Source organism: Phascolarctos cinereus, unplaced genomic scaffold (assembly GCF_003287225.1).
Source record: "Phascolarctos cinereus isolate Bilbo 61053 unplaced genomic scaffold, phaCin_HiC Scaffold_1;HRSCAF=81, whole genome shotgun sequence".
Classification (NCBI taxonomy): Eukaryota; Metazoa; Chordata; class Mammalia; order Diprotodontia; family Phascolarctidae; genus Phascolarctos; species Phascolarctos cinereus.
The window spans coordinates 190,898,178-190,910,672 of NW_027555514.1; positions in this window are offsets into that span (position 1 = coordinate 190,898,178).

A 12,495-nucleotide genomic window follows, 5' to 3' on the forward strand; every position below is an offset into this window, starting at 1 on the left:
CAGGAGTTGGGAGATGGAGTGTCTTGTGTGAGTAACAAAATGTAAGGTATAAGAAGAATAGAAAGATTGAGTGGGTACAGACTTTGAATGCCCTATAGAGATTTGATATTTAATCCTGCAGATATTAGGGAGCCACTGGGGTTTATTAAATCAGAGGGTGATATGATCTTGGCTTTAGAAAGTTTGATTTGTTAGTTGAGTGGTGGATGAGCTGGAGTGGGGAGAGACAATTGCAAATGATCTGCATATGAGGTGTTTGAGGGCCTACACAAGGCAGTATTAGAGGAGAGATGTATAAGAGATGTATAGAAAAGATAGATTTGGCAATGTATTGGATATGGAGAGAAGGGTGAAGGAGGGTCAAAGATGACACCAAGTTTGCAAGCCTGGGTCAGTAGGTGGGTGGTGATACCCTCAACAGCAATAGGGAAATTCAGAAGGGGTTGAGACAAATAAAAAGCCCTAGAGTTTCTGGGTAATTAATAATAATCAGTTTATTAATTAGAATAGCAAATAATGATTGGTGATCTCTCTCAATGACCAAAGACAAAGACCATGGAGATTGTAGAATGCTTAAATACCTTTGGAAAAATAAGTGTGTGCTCTCTAATGCGCTTGCTCTCTCGTGCTCTCTCTCACACGCTGTCTCTCTCTCTCTCTCTCTCTCCACCCCCCCAGGTGAAAATCAACCCTGATTGGTGAACAATCAATGAGGGGGTGGAAATGAGAAGATGTGCTAAAAGCCTTCAACTCCTCCAGCTGAGAATTTGATTTGATCATGAGACTCAGCCACCTCCAGCAATCTGGACAGAAGCATTTATCTCCATCCAGACCACTCCCATTGAACAATGTGAGGTTTCAAGGTATTTTAGGGCCAAATTTACCTAGATTAGATTCTGTTTATACTTTAATAGGAAGTAAACTCTCCTAGTTAGTTGGAGTCCTGCCCAAAACTGAGGAGAATGTTCCTGGAAGATTGGGTCAATCTCATCATCAGCTCTGTCCTTCAGATACTGATCTACAAGGTCCAGTTCCCCCTGCAAGAGGAAATAGAAAGGGGAAAAAAAATCCTCAATTTTAATTTAATAATTGGTTATTAATAGAAAAATAATTTCTTTTATGGAGAAGTTTTGAGAGAAAGATAATGAGTTCAATTTTGGAACTTTCTGTCTTTGTTTCCCACTTCTTTTTTTTTACAAAGAGAGAGTAATAAGCTTTGAGGACCAGTGCTCTTGGTTTGATGCAATTTTTTTCTGTTCCTTTGCCCCTCTTTTCTTTCTCTTTCCAATAAAAAGTTTTTGGTGATTCTTTCCTTTATTTTTTTAAATTAAAAAAAAATTTTTTTAGGCAATTGGGGTTAAATGACTTGCCCAAGGGTCATACAACTAGTAAGTGTCAAGTGTTTGGTCTGAGGCTGGATTTGAAATCAGGTCCTCCTGCCTTCAGGGCTGGTGCCCTGATTCTTTCCTTTAAACCCTTCTTCATGATCCACCCCCCTAGTTAGAATTTATTTATTTACACATGACTAATTCCTCCCAGAATCTGTCTTCCCTCATATTCTGCCCCGCCCCAACTTTCTCTCTTATTTTTCTGTTGAATGAGATGTATTTCTGTACCCAGTTGTGTTTGTATGCCTTCTTATCTCCTTTAACAAAATCAGATGAAAGTAAGGTTCAGTTGTGACCTGCTCCCCTATGCCCCTTCCTCCTTATTTGTTTCATCTTCTACTTTAACACTCAAAGGACCAAAATGACATCACCATATTGCAATCAAGGATTAGGTGAGGTAATTTTCCCCATTCTCCCTCCGCTTCCCCCCTCCCACTCCTCAGCTATTCCTTTCTTCTTCTGTTCCTTTCCTTTATCTTTTAAGGTCATCCAAATATAATGAAATCACTCCTGGGCTCTCTGTTTTAATTGATAGCCTCTATGACCCCTGATAATATTAGGTCTCAGAGGAGACATTTATATCATCTCATTTTATTAGAAAGCAAACCATTTTTCATGGTTTACTCTTTTCTGATTGCTTGCTAGTATTAACCTGTTCGTATTTCTCTTGCCTCCTATATTTGTATTTCAACATTTCTATTCAGCTCTGGTTTTTTTTGTCAGGAACGCTTGATAATCCTTTATTTCGTTAAAGATCTATTCCCTCCTTGCAGGATTGTACATACTCAGTTTTGCTAGTTATTATTCTTGGTTATCTATCTATTCATTATTTTTGAAGTAAATCTTGCATGATCCTGACTGTTGCTCCTCAGTATTAAATTTTTTTTTCTGGATGCTTGATGATGACCAGTTATCTTTTAGTATCTGTAATGCAGAAAACCCAGTGGGCCTATGGTGAGAGAAAAGTGTAGAGAGATTTCAAGAGAGTATTCCTTTTTTTTAACCTCTCCTCATCGTGAGGTATAAAAAGTTCTGAGAGACATAGTTCCTGGGTAATTAATAATTTTATTAATCATTAATCTCAAATACCAAAACATCCCTCACGGAACCCACTGAATGCTTATATGCCTTTGGAAGAGGGGCATTCCTGAGGGTGGGGATCAATTCTGATTAGTTAACATGTAATGAGAGAATAAATATTATAATGAGAGGTAGACCTATTCTAATGAGAGGCTGAGGAAAATGTGATTTTGATTAGGTCATTTCCTTGCACACTACCCCAGCCATAAGCAATCTAGACAAAGGATCTACCCTACCCAAGCCTGAGTAGAACGCAATGGATCAGAATTCACCTTAGATTAAATTCTTTGTAAGGTTCTCTAGTTGAGTGGGGCAACAACTCCACTTAGACAAGATGGTCTAGGTGGGGTAAAATTTTGGGCAAGGACAGATTTCCTTAAAAAAGGAAATAACTCTGTATTTCCTCAATAATTGGCTATTTAATAATCATTTCTCTTATCATACAATTATCAGAAATCAGGTGTCTCTCATGCCTAATGAGCCTAAAGTAATGTTTAGAATGGATGTGTTCAAAGAGGTTCATCTAGCAATGAGACTCCACAGCCTCAAAGATGGAACCTACGTAGGTGGTATGATTTAACAACCTGTATGATTTAACAGCTCTCTGTAACATTTTGATGAATGACTCAGGAATAATTTCAGGTCTCTTGCAGCATTTAGTTTTGGTAAAACAATTCATTTTTTTAGGCATAAGTGACTTCATGAAGAAAAGATTTGCTGAAGTATTTTATTTTAAAATAGTTAAATATGGCCACAGAGTGAAGATTATCTAAACCAGTATTCTCCAAAGTGGAGGCCTAGGATACCATAGTCCAACCACAAAAGGGTGGTGGCCTGACCCAAGGGTATGTGATTAACCCATCAGATCATAGGAAGATAAGTTGCATTCTACCCTCCCCACAACAGCTAGTTGTAGGGCTTGACTCCAGTTTAACTACATCTGCCTTATTCCACAACATTCTCCCACTCAGGCCTTTCCCTCTGCGATGCAAACTCCCAACATACCCCTGTCTGAGGTAAGTGTGGCCCCTCCAGGAAATGATAAACTAATCTTTCTACCCAAGCATTCACAGCAGTAGCTGGGCAGTTGGGAAAATCCTCTCTCCACTTATAGGATATGCAGTCCTTGTCTCCCAGATTTCCTACTGGCTTCAGTGAGCAGGGCAGGCTCTGGATTTCAGGAGAGTGACCAGTGAACATAGAATCTACCACTTTCCTTTTAATTTTGGGTAGGACAGAAAATGTCACAGGATGAGCAGTTATGAATGAGTTGGGACAGATAGCTGATCATATTACGTTGTTATTGTTGTTCAGTCATTTTCAGTTGTGTCTGATTCTTCATGACCCCATTTGGGGTTTTCTTGGCAAAAATTGTTGTCTTTCATTCTCAAAGAGGACCAAAATGACATCACCATATTGGAATCAAGATTCTATGTGTTCAACTGTGGCTGATCAGACCAATATAAGCTTGAAAGGCTCTACCACAGACTGGGCACAAATAATCCACATGAACATTTGGAATGGAGATGTCTCTAAATCTGTGCACTTCACATTTCTCTTGAGCTACTGCAATTCTGCTTTGCTCATAGAGCATAGTGCCTTCTTTGATGAGGGCACTTTGCTTCTCCATGTCTTACAATTGATTTCAAATTCTTCAGAGAGACTGGAGTGGTTTGCCATTTCCTTCTCCAATTTATTTTACAGATGAGGAAACTGAGGCAAACAGGATTAAATGATTTGCCAAGGGTCACACAGATACTAAGTGTCTGAGGCTGGATTTGAAACTCATAAAGATGAGTCTAACTGATTCCAAGCCCAGTGGCCTCTCCACTGCTCCACCTAGAATTTATAAATGAGTAAAGATACTTATACTGGGGGTATGTGTTCATTTCTTATTGCTAGGGATGTGGGAACAAAAAAAATTTGGAAATCACTGTAGTAAGCAATTACTGAATTGCTTGATTAAGCTTCACAGGACATTTTGCTAATATTTTATACCCTTATAGAGCAAAGCATGTTAAACAGGTATCACATATATCTATAATATGTTGTTGAAATCAATCAACATATATTTATTTATTAAATATAGCCACTTTGGGTGTGTTGAAGGATGTAATGTAGCAAAGCAGGAAAAGAAGTTTCTGCTTTCCATGGAGACCAGGGAAATTGAAAAAGCAAACCCAGTTTTGATGACCAACCCAATTTTTGCAAGATGTTTTTAATTACTTGTTGTCTATGGCCATATATGGGCACTGTCTGAAACAGTTCCTTCTACCACTACTTAGGACCATGGGCCAAGAAGAGGGAACTGGGTTTAGCAGAGGACAGCTGACATGCCCTAAAACCTTGAGTGGCCCACTTTGATTTCATAAATTCAAAGGGTGGCTTAGCCAAGCCAATTCTATAGGTCAGGCCAAGAGACCACTGACATCTAGTGGCTGTGTTGGTTCAATGCAAAAGAGAGGACCATGAAGTGAAAGCCATTTGGGAGTGTTCTATGAGAAGTCAGATCTTGGGTGAGGTTTTCTAAATGGTTCAGAAATGTGCAGTTTTAGCACCATCCATCTGAATTCCCTTCCTCAGATTGAAGTGGTATTTTTGGCCAGAGAATGAGAAACTCTCTTGGAACCCTAATGCTCTTCTATGGTGCTGCCTTTGTATTCTTTCTATCTCACTGGCTGTGTTTGGGTTCTTTAATCATGTGATGTTCAGCTCTTCTCTTTACCGAACTTTAGATACTGTAATGTCAGTGGTCTTTTTCACTGAACATTCCGACAGCATGAGTACTAAAGTTTGAGCTAAGTCTAGTGATGATAAATACCATTGCATCCTCTTCTGTCTTATTCCCCACCTCACTATACCAAAAGATGCATAGCCTGCTTTTTGGATAGAGATGATTGAATGATTTATCTCATAGAGATGATTCAATTATTTATCTCATAGAGATGATTCAATGCCTTTTCAATAAATAGCAAGAGGCAGCTGAGATACCCTCAAACAAAAAGCTTGCAATTATATAATAATTTTCAGTTTACAAAGCACTGGAATCTCCACTGCTTTGTGTGATCCTCACAACAATCCCAGGAGGTAAATAAGGAAAATGGGTTTCAGAAGGGTTTAATAATGGACCCAAGATCATACAACTAGTAAATGGCAAGATAGGACTTGAACCCAGGACTCAAATTCAAACTCAATACTTTTCCTATGTCATAATTAATGTGGAATAAATTATTTACATTGGAACGAATGGTTAGACTAATAAGGGTAGCCAGTTAAAGCAATCAGTTACAAAAATGGGCAATAGGTAGAAAAAAGAGTATTGGAATGGAGCAGGGGTGAAGAGCTGAAATGCAGCATTCATTTAGGATGCATATTTTTGGGGACAGCCAGTTACTGCAGTGAATAGAGCACTCAGGAGAACCTGAGTTCAAATCCGGCTTTAGACACATAACACTCACTAGCTGTGTGACTCTGGGTAAGTCACTCAACCCCAATTGCCTCACGAAAGAAAGAAAGAAAGAAAGAAAGAAAGAAAGAAAGAAAGAAAGAAAGAAAGAAAGGTACATGCTTTTGGAATGCAGCACTCTAAAACTGCTGTAGCCCTACCCCCACCCAGCTGGGTTTAGGGCAGTTCCTTAAAGAATAGTTCTGTGATGTTATGTATGAATACAGAGATATGACTTTGGATTGTTAGAGAGATTGAAGAGAAAGAGATGCAGTGAAAGAGAAGGACTGGTCAGGAGGCCAAACACAGAGCCACAGGCAAGTGGGGAAACCTGGAACCCCAAGACTTCCTTTGATTTCAAGCCCGAGAAACAGTTAAAAATAGACCTCTCATGTGAGATCAAGTCTTAGTTGAGCTTAGATTTCATCTTACTCTCAAGCCACAGAGCTTCCTATCCTTGTATGTTCTATCCATCTAATATAAAGTGTACAACTCCCAAATTACTCTTTTACTACTGCTTTGATTAATATATTTGCTTCCTACCCCTGATTGTCGTGTATGTGTTAAGCATTGGGTAAGATGGAAGCCAAGCTGCTCAAGGGAAAGTTAACAGCTTTCCTCTCCTCTGGAGGAAAAAGAAAAAGTGGCTTTTATCATCACTCCTTTCCCCCTCAAATGGCATAGTACCTTCATATTATAGATATTGTATTGTGTCATATTCTATTATAGATATTAAACTCTATCACATTATGTATCTATCTAAATATAATTTGAACCTAACATCCTTCTTGGGAAAAAAAAGAAAGTAGATGAGTGATCAGGAACACAGTACCTCTGGAGTGTCCAGACTGTACCTGCTGATTTAATTTCTTGGGAGAATTGATTGTGCATAAAATTTTGCTATTGACCCAGCTACAGCTGAGCAAGCAGAAGGAATAGTCCCCCAGGTACTCAGAAGTGGTATAATCAGTCAGAAGATGAGTGGATGAACAAGGATTGCATACTGATGCAACAGAAAACAGCCTCTTAGGTTTTAAAACTCCTTCCTATATATGGATCACTGAAATCAAAAGGGAAGGTTCCTTGGTTCAACCAAATTCCACTGTTCCCCTGTAGGAGAGAAAGGCAGATGGTTTGGTGGGTACAGCACTGCCTAGGTATATATCTATATCTATATCTATCTATCTATCTATCTATCTATCTATCTATCTATCTATCTATCTATCTATCTGTCTATCTATCTATCTATCTATAAGTATATAAATGATTGTTGACCTGACTACAGACTGAAAAGCAAAGGTCATGGGAGCCTCATTTAAGAACACCACCAGCTCAGTGCAGCCAAAAAGGTCATGCTATATTTTATTACAAATATAGACTGGATGGTCACACATGTGCTAAGTGTACTTGAGGGCAAATCAAGCAAAGAAGCTGAATGCCACTAGACCAGAATGAGGAAGGGCTTATGGAACACTGCTCCTGGGTCCGTTCTACCTGTATACCCTCATGTGATAGTGTATGTGATGATGGATGATGTAATGTCCTGCTACTTTAGAGAGCACATCACAAGTGATGAGTGTATTTCCGTTGTTCTATGAAAAATACTAGGGGCAGCTAGGTGGCACAGTGGATAGAGCACCAGCCCTGAATTCAGGAGGACCTGAGTTCAAATCCCACCTCAGACACATAACACTTACTAGCTGTGTGACCCTGGGCAAGTCACTTAACCCCATTGCCTAGCCAAAGAGAGAGAGAGAGAGAGAGAGAGAGAGAGAGGGAAATACTTGCAAAAGATAGCTCTTCGTAGGTTAGGCTTCTATTTATACCAGGTGATGACTACCTATGTTAGCGCTGTATTATTGTGAGTTTTGGGCAGCTAGGTGGTGCAGTTGGTAGAGCCCTGTGCCTGGAGTCAGGAAGACTCATCTTCCTGGGTTCAAGTCTGGCCTTAGACACTTACTAGCTGTGTGACCCTGGGCAAGTCACTTAACCCTGTTTGCCTCAGTTTCCTCGTTTGTAAAATGAGCTAGAGAAGGAAATGGCAAACCACTACAGTAGCTTTGCAAAGAAAATGTCAGATGGGGTCACGAGGAGTAGGATATGACTGAAAACAACTGAACAACAACAATCATGAGTTTTAAGCTCTAAAACTAAGCAATTAATCAGCAGGTTTATATTAAGTGCCTACTTGGAGTCAGGCTATGTCTAAACCAGGTGAATACATCTGTTGTGTCAGCATTGATCAAGGCCAACCCTAGCCTCTTCAAAATATAGTCTGTCTCAAAAACTTTTGTGCTGTTTTAAACTATTCAAGCTTAAATAGCTCACTAAGCTATTTGAGCTTAGAATATAAGAAGACTTTTGGCATTGTGGGCATTGTGGGAAGCAAAATGAACCTCAATTTTTAGACATCTTGACAATCTGTGTACCCTGGGCAGAAATCTGCAGGAATGTGGATGTCTATGAGTAGATAGATCATCAAAGATGCACCAACTCCTTCCACCTCAACAGTAGATCCAGAAAAATTTGATTCTGAAGCATCTCTAGAACCTTAAGAATGAAAAGATCATTTGAGGAAGAAATTCAGTGCAAAGACCAGTTCATTCTCACTGTGTGAATGTAATGAAGAGTCTGCCCAAGGATTGATGAGCAGAACCTAACTTTATGACTACCTGTCCTTTAAAAAGTAATTTCAAGGGGCAGCTAGGTAGCATAGTGGATAGAGCAGGGGCCCTCAAGGCAGAAAGACCTGAGTTCAAATCCAGCCTCGGACATATAACACTCACTAGCTGTGTGACCCTGGGCAAGTCACTTTACCCCAATTGCCTCACCAAAAAGCAAAAAAAGAAAAAAGGAAAAAAAAAGTAATTTCAAAAGATAGCCTTCTCAGATATGGAAGACTTCAGAACCATACAACCCCCCTCCGTTAACGCCACATACACACACACACACACACACACACACACACACACACAAATTATTTGTCAATAGTATCTTCATAGATATGTTTAGACATTGAACCAGAGAACTAAGTGGAGTAGTACACCATTCCCTGAGTTCAGCCTGGTCTGGAATATTTGTTGAGTAGCCAGTGGTTTTCAGTACTGGACTTACATAGAAGTTCTTGACAGATTTCCCATGTCAGAGGAGGGTAAGGAGAAGACAGTTGTTATTCTCCAAGCAAAACTCTGACAGTTGGAGCCTATGCCCCCACAGAAGCTTAAGCGGCGTCCTTATTTCAGCAGTTATGGAGAAGGAAGCAGAACTGCCTGAAGTGCTGGTATACTTAATTGGCGTCATTGTCTTTGGAAAGACTCTAGACTAGAGGATTATCAAGAAAGGCTAATTCCCTTTCAGGATCCACCCCTGACTCTTTGGACTTTCTCTAAGATGCCACATATACCTCTTTGTTCTGTCCCTCTAGTGAGGGATTTCTCACACTGGAAGTACTCCCCAGCCCTTCAGCTCCTTCCTGTGGCTGGTTCCTTCCAGAACCTTTATTTTAATGAAAATGTCTAGGGACAGACATATTTATTCCTCTTCAGATTCTACTCCTGACTATCAGGACTTTCTTTACCATGCCTGGGTTCCTTCCTTTCCACCTCTCCTTTCCAACACCCCTTTATGTATTGTTTCCCCCCCTGCCCCCTCGCCATTGGACTATAAGGTCCTTGAGGGCAGGGGCTGTATTTTTTTCTGCTTGTATTCATGGCATAGTTATCTGGCAAACAGTAAGCACTTAATAAATACTCACTGACTTGACTTAATGAAACTGTTAGATCAGCTGGAAGAAGTTAATGAATGTCAGTTTTGCAGGGATCCTGTCAAATATGTGGGTCGCATAGAGTCTCAACATGCAGTTAGTATTGATCCACAAGTTATAGACGTGCTGACTGGTTGGCTAAAGAATCTCCACAAACTCAAAGTGTTTCTAGGATTCAGTGTCTATTTTCAGTCTTTCATAGATAACTATATTATCATTGTTAAGCCTGCCAGTGATAGGAGTCTTGGATATGTGTTTTGGAAGAACTCAAAACAGTTGGGTGAGCATTGGACAATTGGCCCAACCCTCTTTAAGACCATTGGGACATCACTGGAAAAGAAATGTGAATCTACTTTTAAGGATTTGGTCAACAGCCTTGGATATGTACCAACTCTAGCCAATATAGAGCTGGTCATATTCTTTCTGAAGCTCACCTGGAATACTAGGGAGCCATCTATTACCAAGAGGGTGAGGGTCACCAGAAACCCACTGCATTTGTGAGTAGAGGACTTCACAGTGAGACCCATTATTCCATATTCAAACTAGCATTTTTGCTTTGAAGTTTAGATACTATGTATATGGAGCTAAATTTAAGTTTGAAACAGATGACTATCCACTAATCTATATTTTGTCTGTTGCCAATCTGTGTGTTGTCTGCCTGGTAGCAGCAGTAGCAGAGTAGGAGTTCAGGACACATCCTTGGCCAGGGACAGGACACAATTTGGACACAGATGCTGTGCCCTGTAGGCCATGTAGGTCAAAAGCTAGGGTAATTGCCTTAGAATGGGGTGAAAATGGTCTTTGATACTTAGAAGCTGGATCACAGTCAAATGGAAATACAGTTGAGAATTTGGGGCCACTTTTATAGGGTGTGCCATCAGTGGGTGTGACCTTTGTTGCACTGCACCAATCTTTGCCTTGGGTTCCATTGGGTGACTGAGAGCTGGAGTAGCTTCATGAAGATGGGCTATGTAAAGTAACACAAGCCGTGAACTGAGAGAGTGACTCTCATGGATTCAAACTCCATTCCCTAGAGAGAGCATCTCACATCAGTCTGTATCTGATCACACACTATAAAGAAGCAGTTGGTGTCACCAAAGAAGGCATTTGATTCTATGACCATGATGATACTATATGATGAAGGACATGACAATTTTACTGGCCCTAAATAGCAACAGAGGTCTCTACTTGTGCCCAACACGTTCAAAGCATAATACTTTCAAAATATTTAGCGTGCTTGGAGAGTGTAAAGACCAGCAAGTTGTTGGAGCTTGGAAAAAGACAAGAAAATTATAATCAACATTTTTTTGGTCACTGACTATTTTATTCTATGAGCACAAGTATACCCAATAAGGACCCACCCTGCTTCTGCAGTAGCTAGGGTGTTTCAGGACAAGCATTTCTCCCTGAGGGCAAAGACCATCTCATTTTTCTCTTAGAATCTTTAGCAATTGACAGAAAACTTGGCATATAGCAGGTACTTAATAAATACTTGTCGACCGACTACTGTATCAATTACTTTTTAGAATCTTTGAAAATCTTTGACTTTGAAAGAAAAGTCCTTAGGAAGGTGTTGGCTTTAGAAGACTTTAGCAGAAACAAAGATTCTAGAACCGCACTTCATTACTTTCCAAGTAATTCCCCAAACTGAGCTTTTTGATCAGACGCTGCTGAGTATGGTTAAGGCTTGAGTAGAAGGCTCAGTGGTATCACTAAACACCTGGTGGTGTTTAGGCAAGAACTATATTTGTCAGCTAAATATTTGGACGGTCAGAAGATGTAGGAAATGTACAACTCTCAGCTGAGGAATAGGCTAAAGGAACCTCATTGCCTAGCTATGGGCTCAACTTTGATAGAAATAGTGACAGTGAGATACTTCAATTCATTATCAAGATCTTCAGCAAGGCAAGAGGGTTTTTTTGTTTGTTTTTTGTTTTTTAGGCAATTGGGGTTGAGTGACTTGCCCAGCTAATAAGTGTCAAGTGTTCAGTCTGAGGCCAGATTTGAACTCAGGTCCTCCTGACTTCAGGGTTGGTACTCTGTTCACTGCCCCACCTAGCTGCCCCCCCAAGGCAAGAGTTTTGCAAAGAAATCTTGAGGTAAAGGAAACACACAAGATAGTAGATAGAAGAAAAGCCATACCTTACCAAGGTGAAAGATTGGACAAATTTCTAGACTACAGGTTAGCCGCAGGAATAAAATATATCACAATCACCTCTTGTCTATTGGGGGAATTAAATGGATTCTTTTTGAACAGTCAGTAAGTCAAGAAGCATTTGTTAAATGTTATATGTGCCAGGCACTGTGCTAAAGAAAGTGAAAAACACTGTCCTAGCTCTAAAGGACCTTCCAAAACATTCATTCTCTATATTAATAAAGAATTAGAAAGATCCTCAAAGGTCCTCTAGTTGTTGAGGAACCTGAGGCCCAGAGAGGGCTAAGCAATTTGCCTACTCAAGCATTGGTTTCAAGGGTCTCCTGAGCTCTGGTTTCGAATCCCACCTATTCCCAGGTCAGTGTACTTTACAAAGTACCACACTGGGGCAGCTAGGTGGCTCAGTGGATAGAGCATCGGCCCTGGATTCAGGAGGACCTGAGTTCAAATCTGGCCTCAGACACATAACACTTACTAGCTGTGTGACCCTGGGCAAGTTACTTAACCTCATTGCCTAGCCAAAAACACACAAACAAACAAAAAAAAAACACAAAGTACCACACTGCCCTATTAAGTATGCTATTGATTTTATGTTGTGTTATGTTCACATTATGCTCTAATGTATGTTGTGCTAGTATGACTATGAAATTGGATGTTCTTTAGC